At 46.6% G+C, this 16,158-nt stretch overlaps 1 long non-coding RNA gene across 2 annotated transcripts in view; it reads right to left on the bottom strand.

Moving 5' to 3' along the window:
• Window positions 1–3,747, bottom strand: part of LOC112612085 — a 5,205-nt gene extending 1,458 nt beyond the window's left edge. Inside the window, exon 1 of one of the 2 annotated variants that reach the window (XR_003116809.1) lies at window positions 3,642–3,747. This is a non-coding gene — a long non-coding RNA (uncharacterized LOC112612085). Of the gene's footprint in view, window positions 1–585; window positions 672–3,641 lie in introns of those variants that run through there. The other variant, XR_003116810.1, reaches the window with a different exon arrangement.
• Between the last annotated feature and the right edge of the window lie 12,411 nt (window positions 3,748–16,158).

Genomic DNA, 16,158 nt, shown 5'->3' with positions numbered 1-16,158 from the left:
AGTTTCACTCTTGCTGCCCAGGCTAGAGTGCAGTGGTGTAATCTTGGCTCACTGCAACCTCTACCTCCCAGGTTCGACTGGTTCTCCTGCCTCAGCCTCCCGAGTAGCTGGGACTACAGGCATGAGCCACTGTGCCCAGCCTAACGATTTCAATTAAATTACTTCAAAGGCTCTATCTCCAAATACAGACACATTCTGAGGTCCTGGGCATAGGACTTGCCTTCAACATATGAACTGGGGGGGGACCCAATTCAACCCAAAACAGCCCTCAAAAGACTTCCCTCTTAATAAATGCAGACTAGATCATTCCTAACACCATCAGCGTAGATCAGGGGTTCTCAGCCTCGGCACAGTTGACATCTGTCCAGATAATTGTTTGTTATGGGAAGCTTTCCAGAACATGACATAGGGTATTTATTAATAGTAGGATCTCAGGCCTCTACCCGCTAGATGCCAGTCACACCTCTCCCCTCCCTTGTAAGAACGAAAAATGTCCCCATTTATTCATTTATTGCCAAATGTCCCCTGCAAGGGGAAGAGCGCCCCCAGTGGAGAGCCACTGAATTAAGTGAAATGTAGGCCGACCTTAGAGAAGCCTTGCAAGGGGACTGAGCACAGATGAAGAGGTTCGACCGCTCACACAGCAGGCAGTGAATCTTCCCTAAAAGCGGCGGATCCTGAGGAACCCCCTAAATGTCCAGATTCCTTCATGAATTTCAAGAGTAGTTATTGTGCCGGGTGCGGTGGCTCACGCCTGTAATCCCAGCACTTTGGGAGGCCGAGGCGGGCGGATCACGAGGTCAGGAGATTGAGACCATCCTGGCTAACACAGTGAAACCCCGTCTCTACTAAAAACTTCAAAAAATTAGCTGGGCGTGGTGGCGGCGCCTGTAGTCCCAGCTACTCAGGAGGCTGAGGCAGGAGAATGGCGTGAACCCGGGAGGCGGAGCTTGCAGTGAGCCGAGATCGCGCCACTGTACTCCAGCCTGGGCGACAGAGCGAGACTCCGTCTCAGGAAAAAAAAAAAAAAAAGAGTAGTTATTGTGTGCCAAGTGTACATCAGGCGCTGATCTGGGCACTGGAGGAAAAAAGAGAACAAGACATTTTATTTTTATTTATTTTTTTGGTTTATTTATTTATTTATATTTTTGAGACGGAGTCTCACTCTGTCACCCAGGCTGGTGTGCAGTGACACAATCTCGGCTCACTACAACCTCTGCCTCCCAGGTTCAAGCAATTCTCCTGCTTCAGCCACCTGAGTAGCTGGGATTACAGGCGCCCGCCACCATGCCCGGCTCATTTCGTATTTTTAGTAGAGATGGGATTTCCCCATGTTGACCAGGCTGGTCTTGAACTCCTGACCTCAGGTGATCCACCTGCCTCGGCCTCCCAAAGTGCTAGGATTACAGGTGTGAGCCACCATGCCTGGCTGAGAACAAGACATTTTAAAACCCCTGCCTTAAATATCATACATTTGAGTGGAGAAGACTGAAAATAAATAAGATAAATAAAATATGTAGAATGCTGGATCGTCATATGTGTGAATGTGAAAAAAAAAAAAAAAAAAGGAAGCCAGGAGGATAAGAAGTGCTGGGAGGATAATACTGAGATTTGTGTGTGTGTGTGTTAGATGGAGTCTTGCTCTGTTGCCCAGGTTGGAGTGCAGTGACACAACCTTGGCTCACTGCAACCTCTGCCTCCCAGGTTCAAGCGATTCTCCTGCCTCAGCCTCCGAGTAGCTGTGATTACAGGCATGCACCACCATGCCCAGCTAATTTTTGTATTTTTAGGAGCAATAGGGTTTCGCCATGTTGGCCAGGCTGGTCTCAAACTCCTGAGCTCAAGCACTCTGCCTGCCTTGGCCTCCCAAAGTGCTGGGATTACAGGCGTGAGCCACCACGCCCAGCCTGGGATGCTGAGATTTTCCAAGGTGGCCTGGGCAGGGCTCACTGAGATATGGGGACAGGCTGAGAATGGGGGAGTGGGCATTGAATCATGTGGATTCAGGAAGAGCATCGTAGTGGGAGGGAATAGCCAGGGCAAAGGCCCTGAGGCAGGAGCATCCCTGGGGAGTCTGAGGAACGGAAGGAGGCCTGTGGGGCTGAGGCAGTGTTGACAACAGGGAGAGGGTGGCTGATAGAGTCAGTGAGGGAGGGGCGGGAGACAGATGATGGAGGGCTTTCGGGTCATGGCAGAGACAGGCTGGGACCCCGAGAGTTATGAGGAGCCAGTGGAGCTCCTATGTGTGTGGGGGTGGAGGTGTGGGAGGTGGGCAGTAAATCATCCAACATTTAGCAGGATTCCTCTAACAAGGGGCTGAAGAAGTGCCAGGGCAGAAGTCCAGCTATGTGACTATTACTACATCCAAGAGAGAAACAGGGATCCACGGACTAGCGCAGTGGGTGGCGTGAGGTGCAGGGAGATCCTAGATGGATGTGTTTGATGGCAGTGCCAACAAGATTCGCTGATGTGCCAGGCATGGGCTCTGAGAGAGCGGGAAGGTCTCTGGCTTTAGCAAATGGAAGACAGAGCCGCGATTAATTGAGATGAGGGGTCAGCAGAAGCAGCAGGTTTGGAAGGAATATCAGAATGTTTGCTGTTTGTTTTCATTGGGGTAAAACAGACATAACATAAAATGTACTAGTTTAGCCACTGTGAAGGGCGCAGTTCTGTGGCCATTAGTACATTCACATTGTTGTGCAGCCGTCATCACCACCCATCTCCAGAACCAGGGCATGAAGCCAGGGCACTTCGACACTGAGTTCCGTAGTGGAGCTGGGTTCAAGTTGGCCTAAAGACAGGGTTACAGCTGGCTGGGCGCAGTGGCTCATGCCTGTAATCCCAGCACTTTGGGGGGCCGAGGCAGGTGGATCACTTGAGGTCAGGAGTTCGAGACCAGCCTGGCCAACATGGTGAAACCCCGTCTCTACAAAAATACAAATATTAGCTGGACCTGGTGTCGGGCGCCTGTAGTCCCAGCTACTTGAGAGGCTGAGGCGGAAGAATCAGCTCAACTCAAGAGAGTGAGGTTGCAGTGAGCCAAGATCGCGCCACTGTGCTCCCAAGACTCCATCTAAAAAAATAAAATAAAATAAAGATAAGGTTGTCAGATGTCCCTCTTCTCCAGGGACAGACCAGATTCTAGCCATTGCCCTATAATTGATAGTGGCTCTTCTCAGTCTGAAAAGTGTTCTAGTCTGGGTGATAATATGGCCACCCCACTTACTTTGAAGTAAGAACTCCCAGGCAGCATCTCTTGTAAAGTAAAGATGCAGAGTTTCAGGGATTCAGAACCTCCACCTGTGTTCCTCCACCAGGGGCACATCTCAGTTACTTGGAACCAGTTCAAGGCTGGGCGAAGGCCTGTTTTTGCCAATGACTAAACAACCTTGGAAAAGTCTGTGCACATCGGCCGCTATGTCCTTGGTTCTGGCAGGAAGCAAATGTAAACTCCTGGTCGTGAGGGCAACCGCATAGCCTTGGGTCTCCTTTCCTGCTCCACTCACTGGTTCTGACGCACTAAACAAATGATAAGCCTAGATTGCTAGTCTTTGGCTGTGATATCTCCTGCTAGAATTTCCATCTCTCCCACAGCCTACCCTGTGGGACCATCTGCCTCTTTACAGCAAATCTCACCTCACCTGTTGACATTTACATGCACATGCCAAAACTAAGAGAAAGCCTGAAGAATGTGGGACATGAGGAGCTGGGATGTCCCTGGGTCACTCCACGCTTCGTGAGTCAGGCAGGCTGGAATGTGGTTGACAATCAGGGAGTTATGGATACACATTCCAAAGTCCCCAGTGACATGTTCAGAATGAACGTAACTCCATGACAGGCAAAAACAACAGCCCTTGTTTAATTCTGAAGTTTACATGCACATTGGCACTGTTCTATCCAACCTTTTGTTTCCATGGAAACCATTTATGATACCACAAAAAGAGGATTCTGACCAAAGTAAGGAAGAAATAGCAGCAATGGAAACTAGCTTTCAAATGAGCTTCAGGTAGAGGGACAGACATGGAAAAAAAACAAAACAAAACAAGGAGTCTGATATGGTTTGGATTTGTGGCTCTGCCAAAATCTCATGTCAAATTATAATCCTCAATGTTGGAAGAGGGGCCTGGCAGGAGGTGATTGGATCATGGGGGCAAACTTCCCCTTGCTGTTCTCATGATAGTGAGTGAGTTCTCGTGAGATCTGGTTGTTTGAAAGTGTGCAGCACCTCCCGCTTCGCTCTCTCTTCCTCCTGCTACAGCCACGTGGGATGTGTGTGTTTCCCCTCCGCCTTCCACCGTGATTGTAAGTTTCCTGAGGCCTCCCAACCACACTTCCTGTACAGGCTGTGGAACCGTGAGCCAATTTAACCTCTTTCTTTATAAATGACCCAGGCTCAGGTAGTTCTTTACAGCAATGCAAGAACAGACGAGGATAGGCGCAGTGGCTCGTGCCTGTAATCACAGGACTTTGGGAGGCCGAGGCGGGCGGATCACAAGGTAAGGAGTTTGAGACCTGTCTCTACTAAAAATGCAAAAATTAGCCAGGCATGGTGGCACATGTCTGTAGTCCCAGCTACTTGGGAGGCCAAGGCAGGAGAATTGCTTGAACCTGGGAGGTGGAGGTTGCAATGAGGCAAGATTGCATCATTGCACTCCAGCCTGGGTGACAGAGCGAGACTCCATCTCAAAAAAAAAAAAAAAAAAAAGAACAGACAAATACAGAGCCATGCCCAGAACTATTGTTAGGGAGAATGACTCTCTCAGAATGCCCTAAGATGGATGTTTGTGGCCCAGGCACAGCCCACTCCTCCCAGAGTTGCTTCTGATGATCCGGCTGGCTGAGTAACACTTCCAAAAACTGCTTTACCCTTATGTTTTCTTTTCTTTTCTTTTCTCAAGAAAAAAAGTGTTGTTCAACCAAGGGGAAAGCACTCTCTGCTGTAACCCAAGCATGCAGAGGCATGGGGTGGAGGAGCAGAAGTCATCCAGAGTATCAGTTTCCTGAGCCTGCTGTAATAAACTTGGGAGCTTAAAACAACAGCAGTTTATTTTCTTACAGCTCTGGAGGTCCGAAGTCCAAAATCTGGGTGTCAGCAGATCCACGCTCCCTTTGAAGACTCTAGGACAGACTCCTTCCTTGCTTCTTCTGGTATTGGTGACTTGCTGGCCTGTGGTTGCTTCACTCCAATCTCTGCCTCTGTCTTCTCATGGCCATCTCCCCTGTGTCTGTGTCTCAAATTTCCCTCTACCTTTTTCTCACAAGGACACCTGTCAGTGGAGCTACAGTCCATCCTCAATCCAGGATGATCTCAAGATCGTTTATTACATCTGCAAAGACCCATTCTCCAGATAAGGTCCCTTTCTCATGTTCTGGGGGTTAGGACTTGGACATCACTTTTGGGAGTCACGATTTAACCCACTATACCCACATAACAGGAGACTTTGCCTGGCAACTATAAAAATTCACATTCCATTTTGGGAGGCCAAGGTGGGCGGATCACGAGGTCAGGAGATCGAGACCATCCTGGCTAACACAGTGAAACCCCGTCTCTACTAAAAATACAAAAAAAATTAGCCAGGCGTGGTGGCACACGCCTGTAGTCCCAGCTACTCAGGAGGCTGAGGCAGGAGAATTACTTGGACCCAGGAGGTGGAGGTTGCAGTGAGCCAAGATTGTGCCACCACACTCCAGCCTGGGCAACGAGCGAGACTCCATCTCAAAAAAAAAGAAAAAGAAAAAAAGAAAAAAATTTCACATTCTGAGCACCAAATGGGAAACCCCATAGGTCTTGAAGCTTTGGCCAATTTCGGAAAAATGCATGAGCCGTTCCTACCACTCCAAAACCTGGGCACGGCAGGGAATCTGGGGCGTTGCTATGGTGATTCTAAACCTTGAAACTTTTGTCTTTTCATATTGTTTGCAAGGAACTAGTTATTCAAACCTCATATGAAATGCAGGAATCCAACAGATAGGCAGTTTCTAGAGTAAGCTCATTGCTTGGAGTGAGAACTCCCCTCTGCCTTCATTGAAGAAACAGCATCTGTGACGTTCTTGGGGTTCTCCCAAATGACCACCATACTAGGCTTAGCAACAACCTGAAACTTTCACTATAATCAGACATATTTGAGAGGGAGGAGGACAGACGAGATAGAAGAGAAATGCTCCAATACCACCCTCCACCACTCCTATTCCGCAGAAATTTTGAAAATGCTTGAAGGAGGCCAGATACAATGGCTCACGCCTATAATCCCAGCATTTATAGAGGTTGAGGCAGGCGGATTACTTGAGCTCAGAAGTTCGAGATCAGCCTGGGCAACATGGTGAGAACCCGTCTCTATAATTAAAAAAAGGGAAAAAAAAAAAAAAGAGGCCCGGCACCGTGGCTCAAGCCTGTAATCCCAGCACCTCAGGAGGCCAAAGCAGGTGGATCACCTGAGGTCAGGGGTTCAAAACCAGCCTGGCCAACATGGCAAAGCCCTATCTCTATTAAAAATACAAAATTCAGCTGGTGTTGTGGTGTGTGCCTGTAATCCCAGCTACACAGGAGACTGAGGCAGGAGAATCGCTTGAACCCGGGAGGCAGAGGTTTCAGTGAGCCAAGATCATGCCACTGCACTCCAGCCTGGGCCATGGAGCGAAACTCCATCTCAAAAAATATATAAATAAATAATAAAAATAAATACATTTTAAAAAAGAAAGAAAATGCTTGAGGCTGGGTGTGGTGGCTCACACCTGTAATCCCAGTAACATGGGAGGCCTGAGGTAGAAGAGGATCACTTGAGGCCAGGAGTTCAAGACCAGCTGCCGCTACCTAGTGAGACTTCATCTTTATTTAAAAATTAAATAAAAATTTTAACAACAAAACTCTTGACTCTACAAAGATACTGTTGGTAACACGGACAGTGAGTGAAAAGCCTCTGTATGAACAGCTGTCATGATTGGTATGACTCTGTCATGCACATCTCTGGTTACAAGGAGCTGCAGAGGGCCAGGCGGCAGGTGAACGCTTGTTTCTCCAGGAAGCAACAAACTTGGAGAAGGCGTGGCTTTTGTTGAATCTTCCTGGAGCTGTCATGCAAGAAAGCCTGGGAAAGGGAAGATTTGAGTAAGTTCAGTCTGGACAGGATTTTGGCTGCAGATTCTCTTGGTAATTTCCTTTTACATGAAGTAAAACCCTGAGCGACTTTCCTCATGTTAATACATCCATCACCTTCTTGATCCAGCATCCCGCTTCCAGTAGCGTGCTGGGGCCTCTTGTAGCATGCTGAGGCCTGAACACATGGTCTGACTTTGCAGTCGTGGCACTGAGCTCCTGAAAACCTACTGAAAAGGAGGATGCGGAGGAAAACTCTCTCCTTGATGGTGTCCCACATGGCAGAAACAGCCTTTGCTCCTAGAATACTTTCAGGCCCAGGATCAGCTTCACAGTGAAAAACCAAGACTAGGCCCAGGCACAGTGGCTGAAGCCTGTAATCCCAACACTTTGGGTGGCCAAGGCAGGCAGATGGCTTGAGCCCAGGAGTTTGAGACCAGCCTGGCCAACATAGCAAGACCCTGTCTCTACACAAAATATAAAAATTTGCCAGGCGTGGAGGCATGTGCCTGTAGTCCCAGCTACTCAGGAGGCTGAGATGGGAGGATTGCTTGAGCCCAGGAGGTGGAGGCTGCAGTGAGCCAAGATCCCGCCATTGCACTCCAGCCTGACAGAGTGACAGACACACTGTCTCAAAATAAAAAAATACAAAAAGATAAACCAGGACTGGGAAAACAGAGCTAAGGTGGTATGTCCACTTGTGAGCCTTCTGGAAGGCTGTGCACTTTTGAAAAGAACCAGAGAAGCCAGGCACGGTGGCTCACGCCTGTAATCCCAGCACTTTGGGAGGCCAAGGCGGGCGGGTCACCTGAGGTCAGGAGTTCAAGACCAGCCTGGCTAACATGGTGAAACCCTGTTTCTACTTTAAAAAAATACAAAAAACATAGCCGGGAACGGGCGCGGTGGCTCACACCTGTAATCCCAGCACTTTGGGAGGCCGAGGCAGGTGGATCACGAGGTCAGGAGTTCAAGACCAGCCTGGCCAACATGGTGAAACCCCGTCTTTACTGAAAATACAAAAAATTAGCCAGGCATGGTGGCAGTCACCTGTAATCCCACCTACTCGAAAGGCTGAGGCAGGAGAATCGCTTTAACCCAGGAGGCAGAGGTTGCAGCTAGCCGAGATCACACCATTGCACTCCAGCCCAGATGACAGTATGAGACTCAGTCTCAAAAAAAAAAAAAAAATAGCCAGACACAGTGGTGTGCGCCTGTATTTCCAGCTACTAGGGAGGCTGAGGCTGGAGAATTGCTTGAACCCAGGAGGCAGAGGTTGCACTGAGCCGAGATGGTGCCATTGCACTCTAGCTTGGGCAACAAAAGTGAAATTCTGTCTCAAAAGAAAAGAAAAGAACCAGAGAATCAAACACATTGTCCACAAAACAGCCCTGCCTCTGCACAAGCAGATGATGGGGGCGCCATTTTCCTGAAACCTTCCCCGTTCCTGTTCTAAACCTTCAAGTGCAGTTTCTTTGTACACTTCTGTTCATTGGGACCACAAGTCTGCCCTCTGCTGGTTAAGGGACATGCAAGCATTATTACAACTCGGAAGGGGACCAGTGTTGTGGCCCCTTAACTGACATTTTTCCCAGAGGGGCAGTGATCTAGGCAGTAATGTACTTACCTCCTAACTCATAGAGACTTTATCTTAGAGTCAGAGCTGTTGAGTGGCCGATAAAACATTCTCTACCTTCATGGGTCACAGATAACATCTACACGCCACATATCCAGGGAATTCTAAAGCTGGTGTTATCACGACTACGGCTAAAAGTCCTCTGAAACATCATCATATAAGTTAATCTAAAAGAGAAAACACAAATAAACCAAGGAAACACAAAAACAGTCATTGAAAGATACAAACCTGAGTCTGAATCCTGGTCTTTCTATTTACTAGCTCCATGAGCAAACGAGTACTCAATTTCTGTTTTTTGTTTTGTTTTGTTTATTTTAGATACGGTCTGACTCTGCTGCCTAGGCTGGAGTGCAGTGGGGCGATCTCAACTCACTGCAACCTCCGCCTCCTGAGCTCAAGGGATCCTCCCACCTCAGCCTCCCAAGTAGCTGGGACTACACTCAAGCGCCACCACACCTGGCTAAGTTTGTATTTTTTGTAGAGACGGGGCTTTGCCATGTTTCACAGACTGGTCTTGAACTCCTGGGCTTGAGCAATCTGTCTACCTCAGCCTCCCAAAGTGCTGGGATTACAGGCATAAGCCACTTCACCCTGTTATTCAACTTCTCTAAACCCCAGTTTCCTTAACTGTAAAATGAGGCTGTTCATAATTACATCAGATAATTGTTGAAAAGATTAAATCAGATCATTAATCAGATAGCATAGTGCAGTGTCTGGCACATGGTAAACACTCTTTAAATCAGGGGTGTCCAGTCTTTTGGCTTCCCTGGGCCACACTGGAAGAAGTGTCTTGGGCCACATATAAAATACACTAAACACTAACAATAGCTGATGCGCTTCAGAAAAAAAAAAAGGGCCAGGCACGGTGGCTTACGGCTGTAATCCCAGCACTTTGGGAGGCCAAGGCAGGCAGATCACCTGAAGTCAGGAGTTTGAGACCAGCCTGGCCAAGATGGTGAAACCCCGTCTCTACTAAAAATACAAAAATTAGCCAGGTGTGGTGGCACATGCCTGTAGTCCCAGCTATTCAGGAGGCTGAGGCAGGAACATCGCTTGAACCCAGGAAGCAGGGATTGCAGTGAGCCAAGGTCATACCACTGCACTCCAGCCTGGGCAACAGAGTGAGACTCCATCTCAAAAAAAAAAAAAAAAAAAAAACAGTAAAGAAATCTCATAATGTTTTAAGAAAGTTTACGAATGTGTGTTGGACCACATTCAAAGCCGTCCTGGGCTGCATGCAGCCCACGGGCCACGGGTTGGACAAGCTTGCTTTAAATATTAGCTTAAATATTTTTCTTTTTCAATTCATTTTATTCTGGAAGCTGGAAATCTTTGCTCAGAGTGGCGCAGTAGGAAAAGCCAGTGTTGGAGAAGAGAAGTGTGTATTGAGACCGACAGCTTCGTCACCAATGGTCCTCAACTAGGGGCAATTTTGTGTGCCCAGGGGGTTTTGGCAATGTCTGGAGACATTTTTTGGCTGCCATAACCAGGTACTGGTGCTACTAGAATCTAATGAGTAGAAGCCAGGCATGCTGCTAAATATCCTTCAATGCATAGATCGGTTCCTACAACAAGGACTTATCCAGCCCAAAATGTCAATAGTCCTGAGATTGGGAACCCTCTCCGGCCTCACAAGAAGTGTCTTCAGCTTTAACATTGAAGACCTGAGTCTTTCGCCAGCCACTGTATACAATCAAAGCTGTGCTTCTCTAAAGATGAAAACTCATTTAGTAATGCCAGCTATGAGCACTGTGAACAGGTAAGGCACTGAGCAATGGTGACTGCTGAGTTCCAGAACTTTCTATCTCTTGCTAACCAGTAGCATTTCTGCTTACAGCTTGGCTTTCCAAATGACAATAAAAATAGAAGCAAATTCTCTGGATTCAAAAGCCACCCAAAGTCAAGGGGTCAAGACTCCATTTATATACATTTTTTTTAAGTCATAATAAAATTCACATAAAACTTACCATCTTGACCATTCTTAAATGTACAGTTCAGTAACACTAAGTACATTCACATTGTTGTGAAATCAATATCCAGAACTCTCATCTTGCAAAACTGAAACTCTATACCCACTAGACAAAAACACCTCCATTTTCCACCCCCAGGGACTCTTCATATTTTCATAAGATAAAATACTCACAGAAAAACAAATCGAAACAAAACAAAACACAAACCGACCAACAAAAACCCAGAAGTTTCTTTGTTTGTTTCTGGGTTTTTTTGAGACAGAGTCTTGCTTCGTCACCCAGGCTGGAGTGCAATGGTGCCATCATAGCCCACTGTAGCCTCAACCGCCTGGACTCAAGCGATCCTCTCATCTCAGCATCCCAAGTAGCTGGGACTACAGGCACATGCCACCACACCCAGCTAATTTTTAAACATTTTTTGTAGAGATGGGGTCTCACTATGTTACTCAGGCTGGTCTCAAATTCCTGGGCTCAAGCTTCCCGAGTAGCTGAGATTACAGCTGCCCACTACCATGCCCAGCTAATTTTTATATTTTTAGTAGAGGCGAGGTTTCACTATGTTGGCCAGGCTGGTCTCGAACTCCTAACCTCAGGTATTCCACCCACCTCGGCCTCCCAAAGTGCTGAGATTACAGGCATGAGCCACCATGCCCAGCCACAAAATATTTTTTAAAATTATCTGGGCATAGTAGTGCACGCCTGTAGTCCCAGCTACTTGGGAGGCTGAGGTGGGAGGATTGCTTGAGCCCAGGATTTGGAGGCTGCAGTTAGCTATGATCATGCCACTGCACTCCAGCCTGTGTGACAGAGCAAGACCCAGTCACTAAAAATACAAATTAAAAAATAAATAAATAAAAGGGGCCCTGAAGAGGCCCCTCAGCCCTTCTGCCATATGAGGAAACCAGGAAAAGATAGGCGTAAACCAAGCAGCCTGCCCTCACCAGACACCACATCTGCCGGCGCCACGGTCTCGGAGTTGTCCAGCCTGCAGAACTGTGAGAAGTAAACGTTTGTTGCTGAAGGAACCCAATCTATAGTCTTTGGTTGTGGTAGCCCAAATGGACTAAGACAGGCTTACCAAATGGCAGAGCCATGTGCCTCCCGAGATCAGCGATGCTGAGGAGAAGGCTGATCTACCCCAGTTCAGGAAGAGGGACTTAGGGCTTTCCTTGGCAATGTTCTGCTCCTGGGGGGTCCTTGGTACTCAGATCCGAACTCTGTTCCTCTGCCTATCAGTGAATGAAAACATCTCCTGGCTTCTCCAGTTCCATCATTTTTTTTTTGTTTCCAGCTCTTTCTCTCCTCCCAGTTTTAGCATAAAGTAGTCCCCTCTTACCCACGGGGATATGTTCCAAGATCCCCAGAGGATGCCGGAAACCTCAGATAGTACCCATCCCTATGTATATTGTTTTTTCCTACAGACTACATGCCTATGATAAATTTTAATTTACATATTAGGCACAGTAAGAAATTAACAATAAGTAATAATGAATAGGACAATTATAACAATGTGCCAGCATCACTACTCTTGCAAGTTGGGGCCAATGTTAAGTACTATAAGGGTTTCTTTTTTTTTTTTTTTTTTTGAGACAGAGTCTCGCTCTGTCGCCTGGGCTGGAGTGCAGTGGCGCGATCTTGGCTCACTGCAAGCTCCGCCTCCCGGGTTCACGCCATTCTCCTGCCTCAGCCTCCTAAGTAGCTGGGACTACAGGCGCCCGCCACCGCGCCCGGCTAACTTTTTTATTTTTAGTAGAGACGGGGTTTCACCGTGGTCTCGATCTCCTGACCTTGTGATCCGCCCGCCTCGGCCTCCCAAAGTGCTGGGATTACAGGCGTGAGCCACCGCGCCCGGCTATAAGGGTTTCTTGAACACAAGCACAGTGATACCATGACAGTAGCTCTGACAACCAAGATGGCTAAGTGACTAGCCAGCAGGAAGAGCCTGGATGCGCTGGACAAAGGGAGGATTCACGTTGCAGACAGGATCAAGCTTACAGCAAGAGATCTCGTCACGCTGCCCAGAATGGTACACAGCTTAAAACTCATGGATTATTTCTAGAATTTCCCATTTAATATATATTTCTTTTCTTTTATGTTTTTTAAGGCAAGGTCTCACTCCATTACCCAGGCTGGAGTGCAGTGGTACCATCAGAGATCACTGCAGCCTCCACCTCCTGGGCATAAGCCATCCTCCCACCTAAGCCTCCCAAGCAGCTGAGACTACGAGTGCATGCCACCACACCTGGCTAATTTTTGTATTTTTTGCAGAGACAAGGTTTTGCCATGTTACCCAGGCCAGTCTTGAACTCTTGGACTCAAGGGATCCATTTACTTCAACTTTCCAAAGTGCTGGAATTACAGGCATGAGCCACCATACTTGGCCCATGTAATGTTTTCGAACTGCAGTTGATCATGGATAACTGAAACCTCAGAGGGTGAAACGGTGGATGAGGGGTATCTATGTACATTAAATACATTCCTTCAGGAACGTGCCCAAAGAACTGATTGTATGCTAGGCACACAATGCTGCTGGAAAAAGAAATATTTCAACCACTTTTCTCAAGGTGTTTACAGTCTAATGAGAAAATAAATTTAGTTTTTTCTTTGTTTTTGTTTTTGTTTTTTTGAGACAAGTTCTCACTTTGTCTCTGGCTGGAGTGCAGTGGCGCAATCTCGGCTCACTGCAGCCTCTGCCTCCCAGGTTCAAGCAATTCTCCTGCCTCAGCCTCTCAAGTAGCTGGGACTACAGGCACGCGCCAACACGCCTGAATAATTTTTGTATTTTTAGTAGAGATGGGGTTCCGCCATGTTGGCCAGGCTGGTCACAAACTCCTGACCTCAGGTGATCCACCCACCTTGGCCTCCCAAAGTGCTGGGATTACAGGTGTGAGCCACCACGCCTGGCCCAGAAATAAATTTCTAAATGATGGAAATTTGGAAATGAAATATAAGTTGTACAAATGGACAAGTGGCATAATATTATGTTGTACAAAGGGACTTTCATTATTCCTGATGAAAACACATGCCGGAGCTTACATTGGTTCCCTCCAGAAATCTCAATAAAATTTAAAAAAAAAATTTTATAAATGCTTATGGACAAAAGGAATGGAAGAAAAGATGATATCAGACAAAAGACATCAATGAAATTGTGGAAGATGTAAAATGGAGGGGCCCGTGCCACCTGGCAAGTGAGCTGGTTTGTGCTGCAGGACCCAGGAGTGGTCACAGATCGGAGGCTGAGCAGCAGTGTTGATGATAGTCTTTAAAAAGAATAGGCAAGAACCCCAGATTTCCTTTCCCAGCCCACCCAGCCAAGCAACGACACCACCTCCACCACTACACGAAGTTTATTAACTCCAAAGGAAGACTTTGGAGTCTCAATATGAGAACGTAGCTAGACACCAGATATTGTTCCAAAAATGGGAATTTTGTGAACATTTGGGTACTGAGATGCTATTCCCAGATCCTTCCCCTGCAGGGCTTTTACCTTCCCCAGGCAGGAGAAAGGAGGAAAACTCTCTGGGAAAACCAATCCACTCAAGGTGGAAAAAAAATCTACAGATCTAACATCTGAGGACCTGACCTAATGACTTTCCATGACGCTCACCAGAAGAATAGCTTCGAACATGCACATGGAGCTCCCGTGGCTCCCATGAATAGACAGCCAAAGACTACTAGAGCTTTGAGGGAAGTCCACTCACAAAAAAAAAAAAAAAAAAAAAGACCAAAACATGGCTGGGCGCAGGGGCTCACGCCTGTAATCCCAGCACTTTGGGATGCCAAGGCAGGTGGATCACCAGAGGTCAGGAGTTCAAGATCAGCCTGGCCAATATGGTGAAACCCCGTCTCTACTAAAACTACAAAACTTAGCCGGCAGTGGTGGCAGACGCCTGTAATCCCAGTTACTCGGGAGGCTGAGGCAGGAGAATCACTTGAACCCAGAGGCAGAGGTTACAGTGAGCTGAGATCACACCATTGCACTCCAGCCTGGGTGACAGAGCGAGACTCTGCCTAAAAAACAACAACAACAACAACAAAAAAAAACACCCATACAAGGTATATCACATGGAATTTCAGAACACCAAGAATAAATGCAATGCTTCCAAAGAGAGAAAGAAAAATACAGTTACAAAGCCTAGGACAGAATCAGTCTTAGTGCTAACAATACTGGGAAACTGAAGATGGTATAATAATGTCTTCAAAAGTCTGTGGAAAAATTTTTGCAATCTAGACTTTTATACCCAGCCAAACAATCTACCTATCAAACTATCAAAAATACAGGTAGAATAAAAATATCCAAGTTCTCAAAAAACTGTGAGAAGATTTGGTCCCTCAAAACAGTGGAATAAAACAGACAAAAGAACAGGAAACAGGGCATTCAGGAAACAGGGATGCCAATACTGGAGAGAGAAAAAGGGTTGTCCTACAGTAATGGTAGAGAGAAGATACAGGATTGGAGCAGGCCATATGATTCCATATATAAAATTCTAGAAAATGCAACTAATCTATAATAGATAGTGGACCAGTGGTTGCCTGGACATAGGGGTGAAGACAGGAATAGATTATAAGAGAGATTGAGGAAACTTTTGAGTGTGCTGGAAATGCTCATTATTTTAATTATATTAATGGATTCATGGGTGTACATGCGTCAAAACTCATAAAATTGTTCACTTTAAATATATGCATTTTATTGCACCTTAAATCAGAATCAAGTTGTCAGAATCAAGTTGTCAGAATCAATAAAAAATAAAAAAACAACAATAAAAGGCCAACCCTAATACATAGACTCAGGGAAGGTCCTGAAGAGAGGGTTCTCATGCTCGTATGCCTCATCAAACACTGTCACAAATGCTACAAAAAAACACAACCTAGCACAATGGCCATCCCAACCTTACACAAAAAATACTTCTGCAAGGACATCTGCTGAGCAATTGCCTGTCCAACCTCAGACTCGTGCCACCCTTGTTATTGATCTTTGTAGCAAGGATAATTACGTCAAGACAATTATGTAATATTTGTCTTTTTTTTTTTCTTTTTTTTGAGATGGAGTCTCCTTCTGTCGCCCAGTTTGGAGTGCAGTGGCGCGATCTTGGCTCCCTGCAACCTCCACCTCCTGGGTTCAAGTGATTCTTCTGCCTCAGCCTACTCGAGTAGCTGGGACTACAGGTGCGTCCCACCACACCCAGCTAATTTTTTTTTAATTTTTAGTAGTGACAAGGTTTCACCACGTTAGCTAGGCTGGTCTCAAATTCTTGACCTCGGGTGATCCACCCACCTCAGCCTCCCAAAGTGCTGGGATTACAGGCATGAGCCACTGCACCCCATCTCTTCCTCATTGTTTCCTGTAAACAATGTGTCTTCCTGTCTGAATATGCACACAGTTTACCACGGCATGCATATTTTCACTGCAATGCTCTATTCCCAAATAATACCTTTTTCTTTTGGAGAACTTCTCTCTCTTT

The sequence above is a fragment of the Theropithecus gelada genome, chromosome 1 (genome assembly GCF_003255815.1).
Source record: "Theropithecus gelada isolate Dixy chromosome 1, Tgel_1.0, whole genome shotgun sequence".
Lineage (NCBI taxonomy): Eukaryota > Metazoa > Chordata > Mammalia > Primates > Cercopithecidae > Theropithecus > Theropithecus gelada.
Note: the sequence above shows the minus strand (reverse complement) of the source record. Positions and strands in the feature narration are given on the sequence as shown.